Here is a 19517-nt window from a genome sequence, read left to right as displayed (position 1 = left end):
GAATAGAGGTTGATAGGGTCTATATTAAATCAGCGAATGCTTAAAAAAGCGAATGCTGATTTATCAACCCCATGTAAGTGAAATCTTACAATCCTGAACACTTGGAACAGCGATTATTTTCCCAGGGAAAAAAAAATTGCTATTCCACAAAAAATAAATAAATAAATAAAAAACTTCAAAACATTACATAAAGTGGGGGGCTTTGCCTTCCACATAACCTACATAAATATACCAATTCCGAGATCACACTACAGTGAGGAAAACATCAAAGTAACAGAGGTGGCGAAGCAATTTCTGTCCCAGGGAAAAAAAATTGCTTATATGCCATTTTGCTATTTTGCTGTTTCGTGCTTTCAAGTTCGGTCAAGATGCATTCGAAGGATTGCATCTTCGATTATATAATAGGAACCCTATCCAGTTGATACATTGTATTTATTCACTTGTATCCCTCCTCATGTCAGGTTTCAAAGGATTTAGTTTACGTTTTGATCCTGCTTGTCTCCTTTCCTTATTCATGGATTGGGGTTCCACATACTCTTTGATCTTGCATTTCATGCCATCCTTTACACAAATTTCTCCATCTTTCCTTTTTTGTCATCTATGAACAACCTATGTCCTAACACTTCCTTGTTCCACTCATCCCCTTTTGTAAATGACCCATGAATATGAGTAGCCATAGAAAAATATGTGAGCTAGACATAGTGGGCTGGCTACTCAGAAGTAATGTTGATCCATTTCTCCTGTATCTTTGCTTGTACCACTGTCATTTCCTACTAAACTCCTTGCTTTTCTCATTAATATTACCCCACTATACTCTGATCATCCTTGTTTGTTTCTCTGCTATATCCATTGGTTGTGTTTAACCTCTGTCCATTGCCCAAGAAAGAACCACTCCTTTTGCTTCTCTGACATCCCTTTCATCCTCATCTTAGTTTAAAGATAGTTACTGATATACATCTTTCCAACTAAGCTCTTAGCATCACTGTCCTTTGGAGACTAATATATAGCTTGTTCAGGCAGAGAAGTGGTCACTCTGACAGGTCTGTACATCGCCCTAATAGTCCCAAGCCCATCTCTATTTTCTGCTATTGCATTCAGTCATCATGGTCCCTAATCATTTTTCAATACGATGTTACATGTAACCCTTATGAGGACACTTCCTCTAGTCCCTACCTTTGCATCTCCTTGTTACATCCTTGGCCATTGTTGCTACTATGTCATTGGCAGCTATGTACACCATACCATATGTGAATCCCTCCATCTTGCTGACCACTTTGCTTACCTCCTCATGTCAAGTTTTTCTAAGTTTGAAAACGGTTGCACTATAACCTTGTCTGCTTTGCCGAGATTCTCAATCTTCATGTGACTGAAGTAGATTAGGTGTCTCCATTCCTGATCTACTAATATTCACAGTCTGCTCCATGTCACTAGTTCTCACATCTGCAACTTTCCGCCATCTTGTTATACCAACTGAGCCCTTTTCATTCATCAAGCCTGTTGTGTCTTTGAATGCTCTAAATTGGACTCCCTTTTAATCTCTTTTGTAGTTTTCTAAAAGTCCTATTCTTAGTATTCACCGTATGGCTTCCTCTCATCTTATTTCATTAATTTCCCCCATTTTCCTGTTGATCTTTCTCCTCTCTTTTCCCTCGCCACCTCTTCATGGTGATAATTTTTCTGGTCTCTCCAGATATTGTCACTTTTCCCATCTCCTTTGCCTTTTGTTCCTCTTATATCATGCCCCTCCTGCTTTGCCAGTGATGCTGACTTTTGCATCTTCACGTCTAGTTTTGCCTCCCTTTCATAATGTATCACTGCTTTCTGCTCATATGTACACTGTGGTTTCTTCTACCTATCATCCACCTTCCTAGATAGCTCTACTTGTCTCCATTCATCTTATGGTTTTCTACCATTTACCTGTAAGCCTCTAGCAAACTCTGTATACCAGTCTACTTTGTGTCTGCCTGTCTTTTCTAATGTTTTTCAATGCCAGCATGGCCCTGCTTCCTGTTCCCTCCTCATCTCCAGTCCTTCTCTTTTCTTTTTCAATTGAGTAGCCAGCCCACTATATAGCTCACATATTGTTCCATGACACTCCTGCAGACCCAGCATCCATTCTTATTCTAAAACTCCATGAGCCAAATCCCTCTGCTACCTCTTGATATATTCACAGGAATCCCTCAGTCCCATACTGATCCCTTACCAGGCCCAATTTCTGAATTCTTGTAACCCTCTTTTCCCTTCTCTTTGTAATTGATTGGCACCAAGGTAGGTCTCTCTATCTGTCTCAGATACCCTTAATGACTTAATTTGCCAATACAGCAAATTCAAGTTGAATGACAAGATAAAAGGTAATTATGAGTAACAAGCAAATAATTATTTCCTAATGCACCATAAAAATACCTCACTTAATTATGATGAAAAATATATACCAGTAATGCTCTGCTCTGTTCAAGTGACATACTCATATTCCACTTTAAATTCATAAGTCTTTAAGTACTAGGCAAGCAAATTTAAGTACCAGGCAAGAAATTAACATTGTGTTCTGTTCAAATCAGACACCAGACACCAAACATAAGATTTTATTTTTGTTTTTTTTTTATTTTATTTTACATTAAACCTCACATTAAAGGTTAAACATTTCAAATAAAAAAAAAACTGAAATAAATAAATTTAAAAGGAAAATGATGGGCTTTCATTTATTCAACAGATAAATACTTGCTTCAAAACTAAAAAAAATATAAAATGCTACAGCTAAGCCACTTCAAAAGTTGTATTAATTAAAGTTAAAATAATAATCCTACAATAATGTGCCTCAAATATCTTTCTAAACATGTCATTTTCTGTGCCTAGCAGTCTGGCATCTTGACAGTCATATTGATCATTTTGTTCCGGTCTATTCCAGTTATAACTAATGCAGACTGGGGAGAAATAGCTAAATGATTGTAGATCATCATCCAAGATCCCTGATTTTTCTTCTAATGAATTTAACCTCTCCTCTTATGCTCCAGCAGCCACTTCAAGGGGTAGAGTACAAAGGTTATCACATGAAGACAGCACTCGCTCACTCATGCAAGCATCCAGATGCTTAAGTCCCTTCTAGGTTCCCGATCAGTATCAGGAATTCACTTGTGGGATATAAGCCATTCCTCTCATCACCTGTCTCACCTCCCAGTATAGCTTTGGAGAAAATGGATGCTCACACCCACCCACCCAGCTGACTCCTCCTGAGGCTGTTTCGTGAGCCACATCCAAGTCAGCTGATGTGTAGTCAGTGTTCCATGCATCCAGATGATATCCAGATGGTGTGTAGTCAGTGTTCCATGCCTCCAGCTGTGGTGAAGTCAGTGTTCCATGCTTCCAGTTGAGGTGTAGTTAGTGTTCCATGCTTCCAGCTGAGGTGTAGTCAGTGTTCCATTCCTCCAGATGAGATACGGTCAGTGTTCCATTCCTAAAGATGAGGTGTAGTCAGTGTTCCATGCCTCCAGCTGAGGTGTAGTCACTGTTCCATGCCTCCATCTGAGGTGTAGTCAGTGTTCCACACCTCCAAGCCACAGAGCCAACTACTTTTCAGATGTTGCATATCAACTATAAAAAAAAAATTAAATAAACAAGCCGGAAGACTCTGAACTGCAAATGAATGGCTTTAAACTGTTGTAAACATCAGTCTAAACTAAAACCTACAAAGTTCTGATTATGTAACTGAGTTGATAGTATTAAATAACAGACCTAAAATAATATGTTTAAAATATATATTTCAAATGATATACACTGTCTAAAGTCAGGAGTTAAAAGTGCATGCTCCTCATATCTATATTACTCTGATATCACTTAATGTGCAAAATATCCGAATATGAATTGTAAAACCAACAACTGTAGGCAGTCAGAAGCCAGTATCATGCACCCACAGATAAAATGAAAACCATCTGTTTATTAATGGGCAATAATTTCAAAAGTTATCAACTTCAGCCTGGAAGAATCAAACAATAAAACTTATTTCATTTGAAAGTGAAGTTGTGGAATAGTCCAGTTTACTGTTCAATCCCTTCAGCTTCATGTTTCTAAGATCAACTGATTCATGAAGCAACTACTATGAAATATGAAATACCTATTCCTAAGTGAGATCTGAGACTAAGGCAGCAATTATAAACTATTCATCGGGCTGAAAAAAACAAATGAGGGGAGAATATAAAGGATTTCTGTGAGAGAGGGCAATTTATCTGTAGCATCTGAAACATCTTTCTTTCATAGATACTTGTATTTGAACCACAAAAAACTCATATCTTAAACCAGACCAAAAAGGCCTCAAAACTACCTGCTTGGAATGACAAAAAGGCAACCGAGTAGAAAAGAGTGTCATAATAAGGATGAAAAGGAAGGCATGGATATATAATCATTTACCTTCTTCACTCATACATCTAATGAAATAAATTACAATCATTCTACACAATGTGAATGTTGTTATCAGTCCCAATAGCAAAAAATAGCAACATATCAAATGACATAGTTATCAGCGAGCAAAGTTTGTCCTGTGTAGTCAGCACAGCAGCATTCTAAAAAAAGAATAACAAAAAAATTCTTAACTATGATGTGGTATACTGAGATCTTGAGCCTGCAGGAAGAATGAAGCCACAAACTATAAGTCAAAACACAGGTCTAAATCAAGTTCTAATCAATAATCAATGAGACATTTTCGAGTGGCAGATTAAGCTGCAATTTAAGGTAATACAGTATAACATCTCTGATTGTGAGACTGGCCCTAATGCTCTGAATGTTTTGTACTCAGCTGTCCCCTGAGATGCTGTAACTGCACAGTATAGCTACATCAATGGACACTAAGCAGTGCAATGAATTATGTGCCCATATTCCCTCCATGCAATGCTAAGCAATACTTCATACACAGCATTGCACTATATATGTTATGAATTGTATTTGTCACTTCAGTTACTCAGTACAAACTGCTTGTGCTAAGTCAATAGCTCTTTCTGTTCAGTGACTCATTTCTGTAATCACTATTAGCCGATTGGGGTAGCACTTAAGTACAAATTATCCTTGCTGCTAAGTGCTGCACTTCTGATTCAAGCTCCAGATGTATTACCATTTAATCTTATACTTTGCATTTCTTTTTACTAGAAGCCTAATTACATACAGACCAAGCTTTCTTAAATCTAGAATATGTCCATATAGTGTAAACACACTGGCTAGCTCCTATATCTCTTGCGTGAATAAATCTAATGCTTATTGTCAACAGGGAGTTTGCCTGAACTAAAAAGCATTCTAAGATATATGATGAGTTACAACCAGGCAGCCGGTGCCATCAGATTACAAAATGCTTTAGGTACTTGCTAAGATGCTTTGTTCCAGAAATGTGTAATAAATCTCTGTTACTTCATTTCAGAGCAGTATTTTGCAGATAGTCTCAATACTTAAGAATATCTACAGATCAAGTATTTTTTACAAATATTGGTTTTGTTTTGCAGTCATCTCATTACATATTTTCATATTGCCTTAATGCATTAAAATCCCAAGGAATGTTAACAGATACTTGTACATACAGGTCAAACAATATATAAAACAATTCAGTGCACTATTATCTACATAAGTCTACTTTTCTGCATGGATTCTATGGGATTTCATCAATTTTAAAGCATGTTAGCTTATTGCTTGCTGACTGAAACACTTTAAAAGTGTAATTTATTTATTGGTAAAAAAGTTACTGTGAAAAAAGAAATATAGGTGATTAAAAAGAGCATTGTTGTCAGTGGTTTACCTCAGCAATACCTGTTTCATATGTTAACTTTTGGAGTTGGCATCTTCTGGTTAAGTGTGAATCTTCATCCTACAAAAAGGATGCAAAGTTTAGATTTCCAACTCTCAGTATATGAGAAATGTCACACTGGTTCTATTATCTCAAGTGCTGTAGCATAAGTAACTTTTTAAAATTTATTTGAAAGTACATAGTATGTGCTCTGCTGAGACCTCATACAGGTGATAAATGCCGGGTTAAGAAAATGCTGCAGTCTGATCTGATGCTTACCATGTACAGTCACCAAGTAAACAAACAGTGTTCTCTAACTTTCCCTAGTGTATCACTGCAGCATCTCAAAATGTCACATTCATAAAATGTTGCCAGAATTATCCGCTCAGTGAAGATTAAATAAAATGTCAGGTTTTGCACCAGTTACCTTTGACTTGTCCACAGATGTTATACTGAATCAATTTAAAAAAACAGCAGAGGAAACAGCTGGAAACAAATATATATGTTTCAAAGCCAATTTTTTTTCCTCTGTACTGTTCAGCTTATTAAGCCTGAAAGCCTATTTTACTCCACAGCTAAATTAACCTAAGCTCTGTAAGAAATGAGTAAACACTATATGTCATTCTTTGAAGATTTACTCCATAAACAAGTGTCACTGCTGCTCCAGTGCCAACTTCCTTTTCTTCATTGTCTTTCTGCTTTGCCGATAGTAGTACAATTACCTTGTAATGCCTGCTTTCTCTGAAACTGCAAATCTTTAAGTGACTGAGCTATGCCTTACAGCTAATGACAGAGTCCTTCAAGACAACAGGGGCACTGACTGTGTTATCATTTCTCATTTATCTATTGTTTGTTTGTGTTACCTTAACTCTCATAGTTGCTGCACAGTTCAGGGCCACTTGTTTAAACAGGTATATGAAATTATCATGAACTAAGTGAAATGAATAATATTGCTTCTTCAACTAACCTAAAGGCATATGTAGGGGTACAAGATTATGTCAGCCTGTTCTAAGTTCTGTGCTGTTAAAGACCCAAGGATAATTTATATACTTATGTTGTAAGTCACCACAATGTTCTTATGGTGCTTTTATAAGAACTGTAGTACTGTGATATTTACATGAGCATTTCCCAATCCCTGAAATTTGATTCTGCTACAGATGCTTTGTGTATAACAGCAACTCAACATTGTTTGAGAACAAATATACTGATCTGTAAAGTATTTTTTTCCATTCTGTATAAATCATCTGTCATGCCTCCCAGTTCTGAACATATGAAAGTTTAAATTCAGTAAGAATACCATAAAAAAGGGTTCTACTATGAAATACCAATTTCATGAAAGTAAACATTCCAAAAGAAGAAAAAAAATGACTGAGATCCAAAATGGTAAAAAATTCCCTTTTTTCTTGCTTTTTCTTCAATGAGGCAAGTCCCTCAGACTCCTCAAACTTATACATAACAACTCCATTGTCAAGCCAACTTGAAAAAGGAAGAAATCCCCCTAAAGCAGTGAATCATTGCTGGTACATAATTAGAAATTGAACAAGCAATGATTTTCTATGGGAAAAAGTGTATGGCATTAGCCATTTGCCCTTTTTTCTGCATGCTACTGATGATTGAGCAATTTCACCTCGGGTATGTATAAGGAAGTGAACAAAGAGGCATATTTCACTGTATAAAGCATATCCTAGGGCTGTAATCTTTTCTGAGTGTGTGCTGCTCTTAAAAAAAGCAATAAAGTCTAACAAAACTGCCTCAAGCATAATATAAACAAATGCAACAAATGGTAGAGTTATATACACCTTTGTGCCTTTTGTTCTGTTTTTTCCCTTCATACTCACTACTGCGTACATCATATAGACCTTTTTTTGCTATTCTCTTTCATAGTCATTTATTTTTATAACATAAAAGGCAAAAGAAAAATCCCTAGGAAGATGTGCCAGGAGTAAAGCAAAAAAAAACAATATGATAAAAATCCAAACTAGGGCACAAAAAACACGGCAGACTGTATTAAAATCTCAGGAATTTAATGAAACAAATGTAAGGTTAGCACTTTCACACTTGAAGTGCTTCTTCAGACCACAGAAACAACATAAAAACACATCCATATATAGTGCTAACAATTAAACAATTAATCAAATGAAACAAACAGTAACTAGTTAATGATGAAGACCTCTAGATTTTAAATGGGGTTTTAAAGAAACCTTCCCATTTAAACCAGGTAACTTGTCAGCCTGTAGATTAAACATCCAATGTAATTCACTTAGCTCTGTAAAATTCCTTAAATCACCTCCACGTTTGTTCTCATGAATCACTTCTATCACCATAAAAAGAAAAGTACGAGCAGCATCAGTTTCTAAGGTATGCTTAGCTATTGCACTCCCAATACCACCCACATGGGTGTTATATAGATGTTCCCTTATTCTTTCATAGAAAGTATGGTTGCTTTTACCTACATAAAAACAATTACATGCAACACAAGTTGCAAGATAAATTATATTAGGAGTACGGCAATATGCTGATACCTTGAACATGTATACATAACCAGTAAAAGGGTGAATAAAGGTGTTGCAAAGCTCTATGTATTTGCAAAAATTGCATCTGTGGCACTTCCTCATACCCTGTACATAACCAGGACCTTTATCTGAATCTTGATTTACCATGTAACGTAACTGTCTCTTCAATGACTTTTTGTTTTTATATCTAAATGTGGGTCGATCACCAACCACATCTCCTATATCATCATCAGTCTGCAAAATGGACCAATTACACTTAATAACAATCTGTATTGCTTCCACATCACTAGTAAAATTTAACGTAATGGGAAGTCCATCAAGATCATTCCTTCGAATATTGGAAGTATCATTTTGATGCATGCTCAAGTCCAAAAAATATGGTCTAGCTCTACTAGTCCTCTGGCTCCTAGCTAAATTGCAAGCATCCACAATTTCTCTCTCTCCATATGCCTACTGTCTGAACTCAGATGTTAAACGAGCTAAATCACTATCAAATCCCTGGTCAAGATTGTTCAATCTCGGCGTCCGTAGAGTTTGGCCTTTTAAAATATTCTTATAGATACAGGCAGGATGCATGCTATCCCTTTGTAAAACTGCATTGCGTCTAGAGGTCTTCCTGAAAAATCCACTATTGAAATAACTATTAACATCTCTATCTATAGAAACATCAAGAAAAGCTATGGAAAATAAGGACTGTTTACAAGTATATTTAAAAAAAGAAGTTGTAGTGTGTATATAGGTAACAAACTCATGCAAACTTTCAGAGGAACCCTGCCACAACAAAAATATGTTGTCCACGAATCTTCTATAAAACATAATATAATGCATATGTTCATGCCCATGGAAAGCATACTTCTCTTCTAAGGAAGCCAGAACCATGTTGGCGTAGCTATTGGCACAGGCCGTGACTTTAGGTATGCTAACCTTCTGGAGAACAATGGCATCTTCAAACAAAAAGGCATTATTCTCCAAAACAGTCTCTAAAAACAGACAAGAAATCTATCAGCACTGATGAAAAATCACTATGCTGTAAAAAATCTTTAGTCATCTCAATTCCTGTTGTGTTGGGAATCACTGTGAAAAGTGATTCCACATCCAGGGTTACTTGATAGCAATCAGTAAACGGTCCATTAGGTGTTGTAAAAACATAGAAGTCATTCAAGAACTGCTTGGTATCTCTTAAAACAAAATGAACCTCATTCAAAACTTTTCTGAGATGTCTCTCAACATATATAGAAAAAGGTTCCGTAATCCACCCCCTACCAGACATGATGGGCCTGAGCGGTGGATTAGAAGAATACTTATGAATCTTGGGGAGTCCTTGAATTGAGGGTGTAATAGGATGTTCCACTGTTAAATAATCAAATAGAGTAGTATTTATCAAATGACTAGCTAAATAGTCACAAAACATACTGCCAATATTTATTTTCAGCATCGTAACATGTTCAATATCAACAGATAAATAAACAGTCTCATCACGCTGGTTGGGCTGACCAATCATTGTGCACATTTTTGAATGTTAATGACCTGTCATTGTATAATAATCCATAAATAGTGCCAGAAGACCAAGCAGAGGATTGAGCAATTAAGGAGAAATATAATTCTAATGGGAGAAGCAGCCTAAAGCTGCAGTATGACTGGAGTAGTGCTGGAGGAGGGCACATGACCATCATGATGTACATGCCAGTGAACAGAAGCTAGCATGACTAACTCAAAGTGTGCACACACACACACACACACACACACACACACACACACACACACACACACACACACACACACACACACACACAGATACATTCACACACACACGCACACACACACACACACACACACACACACACACACACACACACACACACACACACACACACACACTCACACACACAGGCACACAAAATGCAGTGCTTAATAGCTGCATCTCATGTTCATGCTGTGCAAAAATGGCAACACAGCAGCCACAGGATATACCACCATGGTTGTACACAGTAAGAACCTCCCCATAATACATAGAAGATTAGGACAGGTGGAGGTTGTGAGGGAAGGTTATGGATGGTTAGAGGGAGAAGGGCAGGTAGTAAGGACAAATGAGCAAACACAAAACCCAGTCTCAGACAGCTCGGGGCAGTAAACATGGAAAAGGACTGGCGGACAGTGGATGGCTGCAGATATACAGAGGTAAACAAGGGGTAATGGGGAGGGCTGGACAATGAAAAGCAAATGAGAAATAACTCTGGCCAGTGCCTGTGAGGAGTCTACATATTCTCCCTGTGTCTCTCTCGGGGTTTCTCCCACCTCTTAAAAACATGCTGGCTGTTTCCATCTGACATTTACACAAAAATTAAAAGAATCATGAGAAGCAGCACAAACTGTAGGTGTTCCCTATTGGGAAACTGTTGTGTAGACCAACAGCTTTCTATTGGGAAACAGTTGTGTAGACCAACAGCTTTCTACTGGGAAACAGTTGTGTAGACCAACAGCTTTCTATTGGGAAACAGTTGTATAGACCAACAGCATTAGACATTAACTGAGGTGGTAGATAGGAGATCACAGACAGTACTGTGTACAAATTGTCTCTAATCACCAAAAATGGACATACATTTCAGTGAGAGTTCATGACCTGACCTGCTTAGACCTATGCCAAGGACCCATGATAATAGTAGGAGAACAACAGCCCTAGAGCAATAAGCTGTGGGCCAGCTGGCTGTTGTCCGGTTGTCCATCCTGGGGTTACTTGGTATAACTCTAAGTGAAAGCATGAAGGTAAACCATCCTGACAAATACGAACTAAGGACTGTATAGGTTTGCTGACATGATGTTGCTTGAAAATGGATGGCATGATGGCAAAGGGGAGACTGGACATCCTGCGTATTTGAGATAGATGTCAGTCAGATCCCAGTCTCCGGGCAATATTTTTAATCTCAGCATATGCCATACAAAAGGGCTGTGGTGATGGTGAGAAAAAGAGTGCATTCAGGCAACAATTGCTGGACCTACTTCACAAAGCAGGACAACATGAGCTAGTGTTGGTAATGGGGGACTTGAATGCTGATATTGGGACAGACAGAATATGATATGATGATAGCCTGGATCTACATTGTGATGCCCCCTGCACTGGCCCAGTAATCAAGAAGCCTCAAGCCTCACCACCAGCACCAGTGAGGGATGTACACATTGGGAGGATTACAAGTACACACACAGTAAAGTACAATTTCCCTTAAGGGCACACAGACATCACAGTCAGTCCAGGGCTGGTTTCTCCATCTTTCTCCAGATCCCCAGTAAGACTCCCCACTGGCACAGCTATAGGGTTGGGTCTTGTGAGGTTGGCAGATATGTGTGGAGTCCCACAATTACAGATCTATACATATAATCAATTTCAAGGAGGCCCATCCCTCCTTCGGAACGTGGAATATATAATCTTGGTATGAATTGATTTTTATAAATAATTTGGTGAGCAAGAAGCATCTTTCCTGTTTACCTATCTAATCTATCCAACACATTTTGGGGCCAGTCAATCACTCCAAAACCATAAGTTAGGACAGGAAGAGAAAATTGGTTTATAGCTTGGATTTTTTTCCTAGATGTCAACACTGTTTTCAGAATTAATTTAAGTTTGTAAAGTATTCCTTACTAAGTTTTATTCACATTTGTTTATGTTTTATTGCTGATCTTTCATCATTTCCCAAGTATTTATACACTCCCACTTGCTCAAGTTCCTTTATATCACATTCCTGTCCTAAATTGATATTTTCCTGGTGTTGCAGTTTTCCTGCTTTAAAGATTGCTTTTGCACATTTATCAAGAACAAATGACATTCTTATATCATCTGAAAAAGTTTTGACAACTTTCAGTTCCTCATCTTATGAGCTAAACAGTTTTAAATCATCAACAAAGAGAAGGTGAGAAGTCTTTACACTTTGTTGTTTTCTATGAGCCAGATCATAGCCATGGCCTAAGATAAGTAAACAGCTTAATGGATTAAGGCCAAGGCAGAATAGTAACAGTGACAGAGAGTCACCCTGGAATATCCCCCTTTGAATTTTTATCCCTGGGAAAACAATTTTTCCTTTATCATGGCTTAATTGCAAAGTAGTCTGCCACTGTTTCATGGTCACTGTAATGTAATCAGTCAGAGTAGGGTGTATCTTACACATTTTTAAGCACTTTTTTATCCATGAATGATGGATACTATCAAATGCTTTTTTGTAGTCAATCCATGCCATACTTAGATTCCTCCCCTTTTTACAGTTTTCCACCATGACTTTATTTAACAACAAATGATCCTTTGTTCCATATGACTTTCTTTTATTGCCCTTTTGTTCTACTGCCATAATTGAGTTTTCTTCTAAATGACTATAAACTCTGTCAGCATAAATTCCCATGTATAGTTTATATGTTGTTGGAAGGCAAGTTATTGGTCTATAATTTTTAGGGTAGCTTGTAGATTCACTCTTAAGTAGGAACATTGTTTTTCCTGTTGTTAGCCAGGTTGGTGTCTGTTCTAGGTGTTCATATAAATAGTTCTTACTCATGGCTAAATCTTCATGCAAAAATGTTAATACTTTTAACCAAAAGTTAGGTACTGAATCTGGGCCTGGGGGTTTCCAATCAAAGGCTTTTCTTAACTTTGTTTCAATCTTTCTAGCTGTTACTTCATCCCATTTCATATCCTGTACCTTTAAACTTCTTAGTCTTTCTTTTACTTCTTCTGTCCATTTAGCATCTTTATGTTCTGCAGGATCTTCATAGATACTTCTCCAAAATGTATCTATTCCTTCTTTTTTTGGCTGTCTTTTAATTCCTTTTATCTTACTTCCCAGTTCTCTATAAAACCTTTTTGGGTCCTCAATATATTGGTTATTTTGCACTTTTCCTTTATATTTATCTTCGTATCCTCTAAGTGTTTCTGCCTCTGCTGAAATTTTTAGTTTGTTATTTGCATTAGTGCATGATAGATCCTGGTCTGTTCTAATGTTGTGCATTGCTTTTATTATATCTATCTTTCTTAGTATTTTTGTTGATCTGTTCCCTGTTCTATAGTCTTCTAAGAGTGATACTTCTTGTCTTAATTGCTTTATAATTCTCTCTCTTCCATATTTCCATGATGGTGTTTGATTTCTCCCCTTCCTTTCCCTCACTAACCTGTGTTCTTGTGATAGAACTTTATCAGTTATAAATTTAGCTGCACAGTAATATATCCTGTTTACTTCTGTTATATAACATGGATCTCTTATGAACAGTCCTAATTACTGTATTCATTTGTTTTATCAGACTTCTGACTTTTTGGGTTTTATTAACCTTTTGCAGTCTTTCATTGATCTTGATATATCTGTCCATGTCTATTAAAATCAAGCAATTCTTCTCTTAGCTCATTTTCTTCCAAACTGAGGGCACATCCCATGTTTTCCAATTCCTGCAGGCATCTATACAAGGTTCTATAGCATCTTCCTGTGACACAGTCTCATCAGTTTCATCCTGTGCCATCCATTGCTCTATCATATGCAAACTCACTGGCCAATCACTCCTCAAAATTGACTGCATCACAGTTTCCTGTTCCTTCCCTTGCTGCCCAGCTTCAAGTGGATGTTTCTACTGGTTTCCTGTGGAAGGCTTTAAATTATCTTCATATGGCACCTGACCAATTGCTTCCTGTTCCACTGGTTTCCCCTTAATTTGGATATCCATTACTCTATCCTGTTGTGGTGCTTTCTGAATTAGATTTTTCTACACTAAATCCTCCACTTTTCAGGTATTCCATAACCTCAGTTTCTATTTCTTTAACATCTCCATTACTAATCTCCTTTTCTACTTTTCCTCTTTGTCTTCTTATTTTTGTATTGTAAAGTTTTCCATGTTGATTCATTTGTCTGTATTTCTCTTCAAATATCTTTGGTGCTGCTTTTTTGTATTGGTTTGTTTTGCTTTCTCCTTTGCATAAATATTTCAGTATATTAAATCTCTTTTTCTTTCCCATGTCCATATTTCTTCTTCAGATGTTTCCTGATCTTCCTGTTTCTCCCTGCTTTGGGGACTCACTCCATCCTGCTGTGACGTAACCTGTGTTAGACCTTCTACATCAAATCCTTCACTTCACAGGCACTCCACAACTTCAACTTCTATTTTTTTAACTTCTACTTTACTAATCTTCTTTTCTACATTCCATCTTTGTGACATTATTTTCTTATTGTGAAATTTTCCATATCCAGATGTCTTTGCCTGTATTTCTCTTCAAATATCTTTGGGGCTGCTCTTTTTATATTGATTAATTTGGCTTTCTCCTTTGCATAACTATTGCAACATATCAAATCTCTCTTTCTTTTTCATGTCCATATTTCTTTTTTATACATTTCAAATATCTCTTGGTTTTGTTGTTTATATTTTCACACTTCCTCATATGCTTCTTTTTCTAAGAAGATCAAGATTTCTTGATCTATATACTGCTTCTCACAAATCTGTTGTATTAATGAACACAAATTTTCATTTGAAGCTTCTGACAATTTTTCTTGCAGAGGTAGTTTTTTTCCCTCTAATTTCTCTCTTAATCATTTTGTATATTTTGTGTCTGGAAATTCAGGGCTTTTTGCATAATAGTAACAATACATAATTTCTTTCTTATCCTCAATAGCCCACTTTATCATCTTTATGGGGCTCTTCTTTGGCCTATCAGTTTTTGTGATTTTTGTGGACTGCTACTTCCTTCTACAATGGGGGGGGGGCATCCTCCCCCTGGGTCTGGCCTGATCCCATTGTAGGAATATTTCCATATTTTGAGGGTTCTACATTGTCATATTTTCCAGTCCTGGTAAGAGTGCAACTACCAGGATTGGGCACTTTTTTATCCTGAGTCTTGTGTACCCAGCTATCTTTGTTTTTGACCTACTTCTGTCCATGATATATGCTATATAAATACAGTCTATATATCAGTGTTGCCTTGGTGAGATTTTGTGAAAACAGGGTCCACCTCATGAAGGTACTCACCAAGACTTGAGGTTGAATTCAATTTCAGCACTACTTCTCTCCTTTGCTTGCTGACTTTTCATCTCCCCGTTAGGACCTCTCATCTCTTCATTCAGACCCCTAGTGTGGCTTGTGACTATTGCCTTATGTTACATGAGGAGGTTCTTCTTTATTCAATTTCTCCATTATTTTTGGGTTTCTAATACAAAGATGAGAATGGGCCTCATTCCTAAGACAGGGTATGATTACGGTTCATGAAGTTAGTATTGTTTAAATCTTTGATGTAAGCCAGAAAGGCTCTTCTCAGCACCAGAAATGTACCCAGAACTGATATGTAGTTACATGTATTGATAGCATATCTAAATAAAATAGTAGATTATTTTTTTATGAGACTCATTGCTCCTGATGCTACTGGAACTGTCTGAGTATCTTTCCTCCACATTGCTCTTATTTCTGCCTGCAAATTCTGATATTTCATAGCTTTATGTCTCTCTGTATGTAAGGTTTTTCCATGAAGTCTAGCTGCAAAGGGAGTAAATGTGTGGAATTTGAGTAGTTTGAAGAGTTGGAATACTAACAAAAGCTTACATTTTTGTCTTATGGCTTGCCAATTTGGCTTGTTTTCTAGGGTGAAACAGTGATGCCCATAGATAGGTGGGTTTGTAATGAATTAGCAGATGCTGTTAGAAGTGTCTGGAGTGTGGTGCTGTTTTCACTGCAGGCAGAAGTGAAAATGGGAAGTCCCTATTCAATTTGAGAAAGGAGAGCTCATTTTCCAATTGCTGCTATGGCTGGTTAGGATAGAAAATGCAAGACCTTTTTGGCACCAAAGTGGCAGGAGTTTATTATATCTCTCATGCGGTCTATGTGGAAATGGAAGTTTAGTGACCCATCAAGCCATAATCATAGCTATTTGAAGGTAGAAGTTGTATCTATGGAATGGTTGCATACGTCAAGGATAGTCAAAGAGTCAAATGCTTCATGGAAAAAGAAAAGTTTTTTTCTTGGAGAACTTGAGAAGTAGTTTATGGTTTATGAACCATTTGTGGGGCTTGTGTAGGTTATAAAGGGGTTAGCATTGAATGTTGGGGAGGCAATGACCTGATCTGTAAATAACCATGTCACCAGCATAGAAATGAGTGAGAGATGGGGAGCTCCAAATAGACCAGCAAGGCAGCACAGAGTTCAATATATATATTTAATATTGGTAAGTATAACAAACTAGTTTCGGCCAACAGCCTTCTTCAGTGTAATACAATATCCTTTTGTATTACACTGAAGAAGGCTGTTGGCCGAAACTAGTTTGTTATACTTACCAATATTAAATATATATATTGAACTCTGTGCTGCCTTGCTGGTCTATTTGGAGCTGTTTACTTGGTTTGGACCGTGCATCCCCCTCGTGCACAGGACTTGGTATAGACTGAGAGATGGGGAGGCCATAAGTAAGTTTAATAATGAATTTGGAGAAGAAGAGGAGGGCAAGAATGGATACTTGTAGTATACCTTTGGTAAGAGGTGGATCTTCTGATTAGGATAATCCTATTTTAATTCTAAAGTGTCTGTCAGTGAGTTAGATTTTAAACCAGTGAGTAGGATCTGGACTGATACCAATTTCAGTTAGTTTGTTTTGGAGAAGAAAGTGCTCAATGAGGTAATATACTTTTGTCAGGTATATTAATAGGGCATCTGTAAGGAGACTTCCATCAATGTTTTTCAAGATGTCATTGGTTAGTGACAAAAGTGCTGTCATAGTACTTTGAGCAGATCAGAATTCATGCTGATTGAAGGACAGCAGATGGTACTTTGCATATAGTCACAGAGTTGAGTGTAGACTATATTTTTAAAATTTGCTAAGAAATGGGAAATGGATATAGCATGGAAATGGGGGGAATTTTTTGAGTTTGTTTTGCTTTGGAAGTGGTTTAATTATAACATTTTTCCAGATATGTGACATGATGTTTTGGTGAGACACAGATATATGCAGGTGAGAGGAGGACATAGCTTATCTCTGCAATGATATATGAACCAGGGCTTTATGTTGTCAGATCCATGAGTTGTGTCACTGGGAATATATTTGAGTAGAACAGAGATTTCTTTGGGATGTATGCATATGAAGCAAAAGAGGGGGGTGAATGGTGGTAGGCAGGGATATGCATGATCTGTGGGAGGTGTGGAGTTTATTGATGGTAGATTGCTAAATTCTTTAAAAAATCTTCTGGGAAAAGTTTTGTTGTGCCACATTGAATGGTGTTTGTAGACAGGGTGTCATGAGGAAGTGTTCTTCCTGTAAGAAGGTTAGCTTCTCAGCAAAACTGTTATGGGGAATGTAAGAAGTTATTATTTTATTTTTTTTTTTTTTTGAGATTTCATCTCTGCCTTTGATGGACTTCTTGGTTATGTTAAATAAAGCTATAAAAAGGTGTGGTTGTCAGTTGTGGGGTTAGTTTCCATTCTATAATACTTCATTCCTTACAGTTAGAAGACGTTTGAGTTTGCTGGATAACCATTCAGTTTAAGTAGGTTTTTAAGGCCTATGGATAATTAAGAAAAATGTGTCCTGTAACTGGAATATCCTTACAGCTGCAGTATTAGGGTCAAATAAAGAGATTATATGGTTTCAGTTGTGGGCTGTGAGAAATGTTTTGAGTTTGTCAATATTAGTGCTGCACTAATCTCTGAAGGCTTCTAATATTGGTGTCAAGTGGTTGATAACTGTAAAGATGATTGGGCAGTGGATGCTTAGTGATGGTGGTAGAAAGTTAATGATGTAGATGGAGTTTGGTATGTTTGTAATAATCAGGTCAAGTGTGGAGTGTTTAGAGGATCTGATGTTAGGCCCTGTTGGTTCTTTTACGAGGGCAGAACAAAACAGGACATAACAAAACAGAATTTGGATAACTCCACATCCTAACACATTCCTTACCTAGAAAAACATTGACAGATGCATCATCACAGAGCCACCCAGAGAAAGATTACCACAAAGCCATCTTTAGCTATTTCAAAAACCTAAGAAACAATGCCCGTCACTGTGCAGGGCTAATAGTGAATGATATCACATTCTCAGACCCAGAAGACATTGCCACTCTGTTAGCAGACAAATATATTTTCAGATCACAAACCTATATCTACACCCCTCTAAATCATCCATGCACAATTTCCCAAGGTGTTATCTAAGGCCAAAACATTCTTTCTGTGGGACAGACAACATACCAGGCTGCTTACTTGTTAGCCTAAAATATGACTTGAAAGACCCTCAAAAAAATCAAACAGGCTTCATGTCAGATGAATGGAGGACAACAACAATCATTCCCTTGCACAAAGATAGGGTTACAATGGACCCTGGTAAGTATGCATCCATAATTCTAACCATCCTCATCTATTAAGCTATGGAAAGGATCATTATGACATTAATAAATAAATCACTTTACATGACTGTAATGATCCAAATTCTTCCCCTCCAAAAAAATGAGTGCCTAAATAATAAAAACTATGTGGACCATCTCGAAGCATTTTCTCTCTTCTTGCTATCATACAGGCTACTGAAAGGCAATCTCTGACTCACATATTGAGCTTCAACAGACCCTATAGGGTAAAGGTGTTAGAAACCTGGAGCTCCTTCTTAGGAGAGAATGAAAGAGTAACATATTGGGGACCAAATTAAGTCACTTACACTGAAAACATGTCATTTGAAATCAGGACCCTGGTGTACACTTGCTTTATAGATTGACCTTACATTGAAGTGAGTTACTTAAACTTAGGATCATAGGATCATAGGAATTTACTAGGCTAATGGCCCTAGGGCCCTTATAAGCCTAGCCAAGTTCTACCCTTAATTCAGTGATCACCATGAATTGCCTCTGCCCAAGAGGCACATAGGTGGAACCCCCAGGGTGAATTTATGGTTATCCATCCAATTGCCCAGACTGGATTTGAAGAGAGCCAATGAGGTGCTCTATTTGACATGAAGTGGGAGTCCATTCCAAAGGTGTGATAACCTCTGGGAGGCAAAGCTATCCCTCCAGCAGGTTCTATTAATGTCACATACCAGATTAAGGTCTTTAGAGCGAGTAACCCGTGTACTATTTGACTTGCAGATATGCAGCATTTCCAATAGAGCAGGGTAATAGATTACCTTATATGCAAGACCTAGATCACCTCTGAGTAGTCTGTATGAAACAGTGTAAAGTGACAGTGAATTCAGATGATCCATGTAGGACAGATGCTGAAGACCTTGAATATTCCTTGTGAAGAACCTTTGTGGTCTCTCCAATTGCTGCATGTTC

Source organism: Protopterus annectens, chromosome 4.part0, assembly GCF_019279795.1.
Source record: "Protopterus annectens isolate FY-2018-M chromosome 4.part0, PAN1.0, whole genome shotgun sequence".
NCBI lineage: Eukaryota > Metazoa > Chordata > Ceratodontiformes > Protopteridae > Protopterus > Protopterus annectens.
Note: the sequence above shows the minus strand (reverse complement) of the source record.